We start from the raw sequence: 10,471 nt of genomic DNA on the forward strand, positions 1-10,471 counted from the left end.
TGATTTTAGATATTTATTTTAACCATTTATTTATTACCTTTTAGTAGTTTCCATGCACTCTCAATTTTATCTATATGGTGGGTGAACATGTGATTTTCTTTACATTATAGTTTTTGCTTTTTTAAATAAGCTGAGCTACTCCACAACCTTTCTCTGTATGTCCTAACTGCAGAGGTATGCTCTGCCGTATAAGCACCCCTGGTTGGGAGCAACTGCTCTAGATGGCTGTCCTTTATTTCTACTTTGTCAAGCCTCTGTACATGTTGAGAAAGTGAGCGTATTGTCTGTCTTTGTTCTCAGAGCTCTGTTATGCAGATGACATCAATCGTTCCTTTAGGCTGAATTGAAATGTGGGACACACGTATACGCACATGCACAATAAAAGCCCATTTAGTTAGTCTTAGGTAACACTCCGAGCAGTGGTCTGAAACTCTACTCCCCTCTTAAACTGTCTGTTCCAGTTTAGCACTGAGAACACACATGCACACACAATGAATAAACAGTCATTTGAAGCCCAACCTAAACTTCACTAATGTAATGTCCTGCTGGTGATTTTATTGCCTTTCTTCACTTGACAATATTGAAAATCTTACCACTGTTTACTGTTGAAAGGTTTGTGTGAGCGTTTGAGTGCCAAATGTAGTGCAGGTCTCTATAACCTGTGTGCAACTTCTCTCAGTCCTCGGAGATTTTCTAATCTGACTCGTGAAATCAGTTTTCCGAATGCAGTGCATGACTGACCTGTGGGCTTTCTGCTGCTAATGCAGAACTCTGCACATGCGTGACAGGTTTAAATGTGATTCTGACACGTGAAAGATATGTCATCGCAGCATTTTGGGTGCGTGACAAGCTTGACCTTTTACACAGCTACATAAAAGACAGAAAAGACAAAACGTGACGGTGGTTTTAAAACGCAGACTCCTTCGTGCTGTATGGTTTCCATGCTACCCTTCATTGATGTCTGTGGCTGTGCAGAGGACTCTGCTAGGCATTCAGATTGACAATAAACAGCAGTACCTTTGGTTTGATTTATGAATTGGCATGCTATCTGATTTTCTAGGAGATCAAGCTCCAACAATTTGGTTCCGTTGTACAGATTTATACAGTCTGTGAGGTTTCAGTATCTAATCTGCTGTCTTTAGAGCAAATCAGGACCAGTTGACTGCCAGGAAAGAACAGGAACTAAGGAAAAAATCCAGTTCAGCCATTCAGTGATGTTGGGCTCAGCAATTAGATTTTGCAATTTAGCATGCGTCTTAGAGGCATTTTTTGGCTGTGACCACTCTAACATACACGTTACGGTAATACCAGTCTTTCCTTCATGGTATATCTATCATCAGATGTCGAATCATGATGTTCTGGATTCAAGCCGAGTACTCTTTGTGTTACAAACATCATAACTTGCCTTGTTGTTTAAATACCATTACTGGAGACAATACAGAACTTTTAGTTTGATTTATATGCACGATATACCAGTGTTTTATTGTTAGCTTTGTCTGAATATCTGACTCAAAAACCATTTCATTCTACCTCATTACTTGTTGATGGCTAAGTCATTGTACTGTTACTATGCTAATCTCATATTGGTATTGATCAGCACTGCAATTAGCATCACCCCATCAGCCAATTTCCTCAAATTTTATCTGAAAACTTTAGCTGAGCTTAACATGGAACTTGAATCCTGAAAGCTTCTCTGACCTCTGAGGCAGAAAGTTATTCTGGTTTTGATCAGTGTCAATCACTCGTTATATAATGAAGAAGGGAGATTAGTCAGTCACCATCAAAACAACATCTGAACTTTCAGAGTTTCGTCATTTTGGATCCATGAACATTACGTCTTTCAAACATCACATACAGTGTCTCAGTGATTGACACGCGACAGCTGAAACTGTATAGTGGGAATTTGGATGTGTGAGTTCTGGAAATTAGCCTGAGCTGTTGTTATTTCATATCACTCAGGCCCGTAATAAACTCCAACATCTTCAGAGCTTAGACCGCTTCAGTTTCTCCTCTCTCCACTTGATTTGGAAAAACCCTGGCATGATGCCACAGCGGCCTCATGGCCAATTCGCTTTGTGTGTGTGTGTGTGTGTGTGTGTGTGTGTGTGGGTGTGGGTGCATGCATGCGTGCGTGTGTGTGTGTGCAAGAATGAGGAATGAGAAAGTCTTTGGAGATGTGTCAGACTTTATGGCTGTTACCTTCTGCGAACCCTACTGTGGCCTCCTTGTAAATGTCAACTGTGCTGTTAGAGGAGAGGAGGACAAAGAGAGGGTGATAGAGACAGAGAGACAAGGGAAGACGTTGGGGGGTCAGAGAAATTAGGGAAGATAGAGTTAGAAGGATAAGTGACAGTCCCAGAAACAGGTTTAAGAGCTGTCTGGCTTCAGATCAACAGGATTCTGGAGGAATCAACTGCTTGCACTAATCCTAATTTCATTTCAAGGCCTCCTCCCCCTGAGCCACCCACTCCTGCTGTAACCACACGGCTGATGCCATTAAATGGATGTGACTGTGTGTATTCCCAGGCACAGAGATGTAGTTAAGAGTTTGGAAAAGCTTCACTGTCGTCACAGAGGTATTTGGTTATTTAAGGCTTTTAGATGAGGTTGTTTTAGAAAAGCAATCAAACCAGGCTTTTCAGCTGGCCTCTCCTAAATTAAATGCTGGCCATCCAAAAGCTAAGTGGCTCCAGCGGAGCTGCACGGGAGGCCCCTTCACCACACGCACACACACATTCATATGACGCGAGTGCGCGCACAAACGCACTCACGGGGGTTGCCAGTTTTCAGATGTGAATACATTCAGCTCTGTGCGATCCACATTTTCTTGCTGTTTGAATTCTCACTTGACTTTACTGTTTTGTTTTTTCCAGCTCTTGTATTGCCTCCTTGGCCTTCCCCCAGCTTGAAGGCTCCCACTGTCTCCTGTGCATTCACACACATTCATATTTCATTTCTACCAGGATTATAGAGCCTCATCTTTGGCTGAAAGCATCTGCATTTGTGACATGATAAGTATAATATAGTATCTGCTGTGTCAGCGCATCTGATCCTAAATCTTAGCTTTGGATAAGTGAAGGATCGAGAATGATAAACAGAAACAGAGACGGATGAAAGTGAAATGACGGAGGTTAAAAGAGCCAGACGAGTCCCTCTCCATTCATCATGGGGTTAAGAGCTGCCTCATCAGTTCATAATTTCTACAAGCTTATCTCCACTCAGATAGCAGGAGGCTCTGTCTGCTCTGATCTGGAGACTCAGAGGGATTAGTCTGCTAAAATGAAAGAGAGACAGAAACCTTTGTCTTCATAGTCACTTGTTTTGACTGACAGTTCAAGAGGAGAGCAGTTTCTTAAAAGACAGGTTTTGTCTTTTTAGCATTTAAGCTGAACTTGGCAACTGTGAATGTATGTTGGTCCAAATGGTGGCAAGATGTAGCTTGATTTTGAAGACTTCAGTTCCCAGAAGTCCTGGGAACCAAGTGTTTTAGAGAAGTGGCCCACACAAGACCAATCTGAGTGCTTGTTAGCCTATCAGCAGAACAGTAAAAACATGCTTCTGTTGTATACATCTATTTTTGGGGGGGGATTTCCAGCCACACTCATCCCATTGAATTTGATTTCTACAAATTAATGTCGATTAATTAAAATGAGAAACCCTAAAACTCTGTACTTTGCTGCATTAATTTTATTCTCTACCTTTACAAGCCCTCCAGGGGCTGCTGCAAAGAAGCATCCCCACATCATGATGCTGCCACCACCATGCCATGGAGATGGTTTTGTTTGTGAAGGTGTGCTGTGTTTGGTGTCGCCAAACATAGCACATAGTCTGATGGCCAAAAAGCTTAGTTCTGTCTCATCAGTTGCAAGAACCTTCTTCCTGTTTACGTTACAGTCTCCCACATGCCTTCTGGTGAACTCTGGTCAAGAATTAATATAAGTTGTTTTGTTTTGTTTTTCACAAGTGGCTTTCTCTTTTCCACTTCCCCACGAAACTTTGGTTGGTGAAGAAGTGAAATGCCAAAAAATTGTCTTAAACAATATAAATAGTCATTCAGTTCAAACAAAGAAAAGAAACTACTACCATCTCACAGTGGTATCACCCCAGGATGCTGTCGTGTTGACAAAATCTGTCCACAGTCAGAAGAGACGGACAGACTACTTTTGTGATATTTTCCGCCACAGTAGATGTCTCCAAGAACATATTTTTCCATTATGACACACACAGACTCACAAGGCAACAGCAACAACAATCACGTTGTCAAAGCTGGTATTCATTCTTTAGTCAAAAGCAGTAGATGTGTGCGACCAGTGATGATGGTCGCAAAAGATATTGCTTTGTTCTGAGGAGACGAAAACCTTGGAACTGCTGGCGTAAATGTTAAACCATTGTGGTGTCCAGTGTTCTTCTTCTATTTACTTTGGTTAATGCAGCTTAGCATTTTACTATAGTTAGCTTGTGGCTCCATATAAAGACAAGGACCGTGCTAGCTTCAGATCAGAGTACAAAATAATGGGTGTTACAGAACAGCTCCAGCTTTTTGGATGCTTTTGCCTGTAAAAGACATATACAGTCATTTTTATGACTTCAATCACTTTAGGAGTCAAAGTAAATGGCATGTTATATATACCATTTGTTCTTGGGGGGAGTCAGTGTCTATTTTACCATTTCTTGTGCCCTCTGGAGTTTTATTCTACAGTATCTGGCTGTATTTCATGAAAACACACCTCCTCCTGGATGCAGTTGATTGGCTCATATTATGTGTGATACCCTGAAGACTTTCTAACTTTTCTAAAAAGGAAACCAGATGCAGTGATTCGTCCGCAGCCGCCGCTTTTCTGTTGTCTCCCCATTAGCATTAATGCCAAATGAAACAAGGTTAGAAGGTTCCTAAACTCTTTCAGATGTTTTTCTCTGAGTACATCCAAAGTATTACAGTAGCTCACTTTGCTGATGAAACTGTAAAACATTACAATATACAAGAAGTATGCTGGACTGAAATATGTTTCTTGCTATCTGGTTTCCAAATAGGCGATTTATTGCTTTTTCGATAAAGGCCAAGCATGTTAAAAATCTTCAAGAAGTGAAGGGGTGGTTTTGTTACAGTATAACAAATAATGTGGTGGATTAGTGTTCTGTAGGAAAAGATGAAACAGAATTCATCAAGTTGTTGTCCTTATCAATCAGTTTCATGATCAGACACTTTAATTATCGCTTTGAATGTCTTTATAGATGATTTGTTGATTTTGAAATCATCATCATCTTCAGATCTTCTCGTGCTTTCATGTTTATTATATAGATTTCATTGAATAGCAACGTTTTTCCAATTGCACCATTGAAGTAGCTGTAATAAATGCTGGGGGGTATCTTTTTATGTGACAGGTGAAACCTACAGAGAATTACAGGCCACAACTTTACTGTTTTCATTCAGTTTCACGGCTCATTAACGTGATTTCACTGAAGGCTACCTGCTTAGCACCAAACAACCTGAAGAAGGTTGCACACTTAGCAGCTAAAGAGCCAGATGTTTGCAACACCAGTTAGTCGTAGAGTGGAAGCAGACACACAATCTTAAGTGATCTATATCCAGAACAACCCAGTCTCCACTACATGCTCATTTACTTTTTAAAGGGAAACGTATTTTCTTCCCAAAAGGCAAGGCTGTGACATAGTAGGAAACAAGAAGAGCCACAAAATCCCTACATTCAGACTTTTCCTTTTAGATGTAAGTTTTGTTTCACTCGCTGTTTACTTTTGTTTTTGACTTGCTGTTTAGGCACCAAAACTACTTGGTTAGTTGTACTGGCAGCAATAAGAACTTTGCAGAACAGTCAAAGGGTTTATAAGATCATTTATAGTTCTTGTTGGTGGTGAGGGAGGCTTGGTGGAGATCCAGGGAGACGTCGCTGTGCCTGGCTGCAATGAGGAAGGACGACAGGTGGGAATGCAGGGCTGTAGCTTTAGCAGGCATAGGCAGACTTGGCAGAAACACTGAGTCTGACGAGGAATAGATGAGGTGACTGACTGACCGTGTAGCTGGAGGAGCTGAGCTCAAAGGTCTGGAGCTTGTAGGTTGATGTCTGGCTGAAGAGAACACCTGTATGGTGTCACTGGAAACCTGGAGACGAGAACTTGAGGCACAAGGCGTCGTAGAATTACTAGAGCACAAGAAATGCGCTCGAGACACAACACTAGCGTCGAGGTTTGGCAGAAGCAGTACTACCACCAGTGAAGACAGAACAGTCTGGCAAAGACTTGAGAGTTGAGCCGGAGTTTTATGCAGCAGGGATTTGATTGGGAATGTAGCTCAGGTGTGTCCAGTAACTGCTGCCAGAGAAAGTGGGTCATCCACACCCACACACACACACACACACACACACACACACACACACACACAGACAGGGAGAGAGAACAAAAGAAACCCAAGGAAAGGAGTGAGGCGCTACCAGCATCATGACATGGTTGGGTTTAGGAAAATATCCTAGTTTGGGTTCAAATCCAACTCTTTCACAAGACGCAGCTCCTCTATTTTCTAGGTGATTGGGTGACAAGTGCCACCCCATCTGATATATGATTAGTTAGCTGAAAGAGGAATGAAATATGCTGATTGCAAACATTTTTATGAAGCATCAGAAACTAATATAATCAAGAATGTGTTTTTTGTGAGACAGGGCTATCTAGAAACGACTATATGTATGTTTGCCACATCAACTTAAATGGTCAGTATTATGTGTTTACAGGTTGTTTCTGCTTCTCACAAGTGCAATCTATAATGTACAACATATTTATCACTCACCTGATGCGTACCTCACATTTCAGATATATAAAATAGCACGCTAGAAGCTGAGTTGATCTTCAGGCAGTTACAGAAACTGATCCAGCTCTCTGTGTCCACATCCAGCCAATTACATCGTCACATTTCCATGTGTGGTTATTGGATTTTTCCTTTAAACCCTCAATTGCATTCATGCTCACGTCTGTAAAAAGCAAAGGTCACACATGAGATAAGTTATACGCTACATTGGTGTTCATATTCCTTGCCTTGATGACTCATGCAAAAAGCAACAAGTCATTGATTTGTTTTTCTTATAGCGGTTCCCATTACAAAGCTCTGTAACACTGTGCTTATACGGTTTTGCAGATCCTTACCATATATCCTCAGAAGAACCCTTTTCTTCCTTGTGTGAAGGAATGGGATGTTTTGGTTGCATTTTGGCCAGACACTGCCACAAATACCTCATGCTACATCTGGAGTCAGTTCTCAGAATAACAGGTTGTGTATAACACTCAACAAACGCATTTATTAGTCAGACTGGCCCATATATGGTCTCACAAACAGAGCTTGGACTGATGGCTGTGTTGGTGTTCACTATGGCAGGTTCAAGAACTAGTTAGAAGTGTTACATCTGTGTTAATGAGCTGAATGGGGATCCAGTAGTGTGACCCCGCAAAATTTGAAAGAATTTCCATTTTTGGGTTGTGAGCCTAAAATGTATTTATGAGTGATTTACATTCACCGATTCATTCAATGTACACTGAAGCAATCCTACACCTGTAGCATTTAGCAGCTCCTGTAGGATGGAGGACTTGCTGTAGATCTTAAAACATGGCCGCCATCCCTCTGTAGGTGCAACTGAGTCATGTTTTCCAGTTGGAGAAAACATGCAGCTCACAGGTTCGGCACGATGCTGCTTTTTTTCCAGTTAATTACTGGAAAACATGATGGCAAGTTTGTTATTTTTCTTTTTAAGCCATGAAATCTTCCAATAAGAATTTGTGTCTTTTAGTGATACTGTAGGTAACAGGCATGTTATTGCCAAGTGGAAATGGGCAGTAGGCCCCGTGTCCTGAAACAGCTTTGGTTTATTTTGGTCTCTGGCCTCTGTAGTAAATGGGTTTGGTCATGCATTCGTTTTTATAATTAGTTTTGTGTTTTACATAAGCTTTTCTTGCTATGGCAAAAATCCCCGTTTATTATTTATGGGAGAATCTCGACTGACAGCTACGGCCTAAAAAAATCACATGATCGATGGAGGTAGATTTAAAAGGGTTTAAAAAGCAAAGCACTGGAAAAGTGGACAACATGGATGATATCATGAATGATAAAATATGTTTTATAAATCTACTGTTCACAGTAGAGAGGCTGTCCTTGTGTTGTTCTTTGAGAGCACAATTTATTAAACGTCATCAGAAAATAGAGATGAGTGATAACTTTCTGGTGCAATAAGGTTTGTTTAAAAAATAGCAGGTGTTTTGTATTCCACATGATTTCTTTTTAAAAAGCGTCAATACTGTTGGCCTCCTCCATCACCAGTCACATGACCAGCTATAATGTTAGCATCTGGTCTTTGCCTGGCTTCAGTGTGCACTCAGACCACTTTCTAAAGCCCTTTTCAAACATTGGATATGTAACACTGCTGCTTCACCAATCTGTTTAAGTTACAGCATTCTCTCATTAAAATAAGTCAGTTATTATATTGATCATACACACGTGGTTAGACTGAACATCAACTGATGTACTGTACATAATAAGGCACTAACACAGTGGTTGCCAACCTTTGTAGCACCACAGACCGGTTTCTAGCAGGACAGTTTTCTACAGACTGGTCATTGCACACATAACAACAAAAACAAAAAACATTGTTTTTTGTGACAAAGGTTCATGTGTTCAATGATTCCATCAAAGAAAATTCAGTTATAGGAGGCATTATAAACGCAACATGATGTACATGGTCTTTACCAGTGGATGTGAATTTTTGTTCACATCTGTAACAGTATCACGCCTCCATGTGTTATTACAGTGAGGATTGTATTGATTTATTGATTATTAGCTTGACTATTGAACAGAATTTATTCACTGTTAATGTTTTTTTTTACAGCATTTATTACACTCGGTTATGGAAAGAATCTTGCTACAGTCAGACTATTGCAGGTCTGCTTTAACAAATAAAGTAACACCTGCATGCTTTGATTTTCCACCTTGTTGCACTGGATGTACCTACTTGACTTCCAGTTGGTCTTAAGACTTGCAATCAGAATAAACCTCTTCTTATGTGTTTTTAGTAGTATGTGTTCTGGTTTTTGTGTTGCTGTGCAACTTCCTTTTGCCCTTTCTCTAAAACAAATTTCTCCCATGGGAGACAATAAAGTAAACCTTGACTTGACAGCAAATAATATTTTTCAATTTAAAAAGTGAATAAAATTAATTTTTTTTGCTAAATATGTATTTACTTTTTCCTCTGTCTCAGCATCGAGTCTTTCACGCTTTTCAAAGAAGCTCTCGAGAGACATAAATTTTTTTATTTATTTGACAGCCGGGCCTAAAAACTGACAGTCAAGGTCGGTAAACAAGCACAGGCGGAAGTAACGGGAGAAGAGCTAGTCATTTTTCAAAATAAAACACCCTGCAGGGAAATAAAATAAACTAATACAAGGTTTTAATTTTTTCTGTGTGGCCCGGTACCAAATGACCCATAGCCCGGTACCGGTCTGCAGCCCGGTGGTTGGGGACCACTGCACTAAAGGACAAAATACTGATAAACTGTGACTCTGTGTGATGGCTCACCTGTCTAAGGTGCAGAAAAGTACACAGTGTCATTTACCATGAGACGCTGGGGATCATTTATAAGTAATTAATGAAATCTCCGCTGTCGTTCCTCTCACTCATATGGATCCTGCTGCTGTCTGATGCGGCACATATAGTTCATAAACTCAGAGGAAAGACAGCTGGACACAACAAACTCAACTTCAGCACTTGTTAACCTGGATTACAGTCATTACTGGTGAGTCTCATTAAACCGTTACAGACTCTGTCTTCATCACAGTAAAATTTGTTTTTTATGGACATTTTGATTAGTAACAGATGTGAAATTGTAGAGTGAATGTGAAAGAATGAGAGGTGTTCTGTGATTTTGGCCGCATCTTTTGTTCTCTGTGATGTTGTTGGACAAGTTTTGGTGCTGAAATTTGGAAAAAGGCTTCATCTGATTGCTTCACACAAGTCAGAATTTGACACTTGAGCATGTCTATCCCTTAATGTGATGGTGATGCAGAAATGTTTGCCGTCGGTCGTGACTTTTAAAGTAAACCGACAAAGGTGCTTATTCAGATGTGAAGCCAACACACACTTTCAGATTAATAGAAGAAGTGGATGTTAGAAAGGAGCTTCGACCTTAAGCTGAGTCATTTTCTGTCTTTCTGTGGCTGAGTGCAAGTTAGTGAGCCGTGCTGAAACTGCAGCCAGAATGCAGAAACTTTTTAAACAATTGAATGCATGCTGCGTTTTGACTAAGTTTTCGGACCATTTTGTAGTTTTTGCAAAATTTTAAATAACATTCTGAATGTGCATGTTCTCCCTGTGCAGCGTGGGTTCTCTCCGGGTTCTCCAGCTTCCTCCCACACAGTCCAAAAACATGTTGAGGTTAATTGGTGATTGTAAATTGTCCGTAGGTGTGAATGTGAGTGTGCTTGG

General features: G+C 40.5%; 1 protein-coding gene across 1 annotated transcript in view; it reads left to right on the forward strand.

Annotated features, from left to right (window-relative positions):
• The window catches only part of scara5 (scavenger receptor class A, member 5 (putative)), a 106,961-nt gene that overhangs the window by 15,325 nt on the left and 81,165 nt on the right, over positions 1–10,471 (forward strand). The gene's annotated exons all lie outside the window — the stretch shown is intronic.

This window comes from Stegastes partitus, unplaced genomic scaffold (genome assembly GCF_000690725.1).
Source record: "Stegastes partitus isolate 25-593 unplaced genomic scaffold, Stegastes_partitus-1.0.2 Scaffold269, whole genome shotgun sequence".
NCBI classification, from domain to species: Eukaryota; Metazoa; Chordata; class Actinopteri; family Pomacentridae; genus Stegastes; species Stegastes partitus.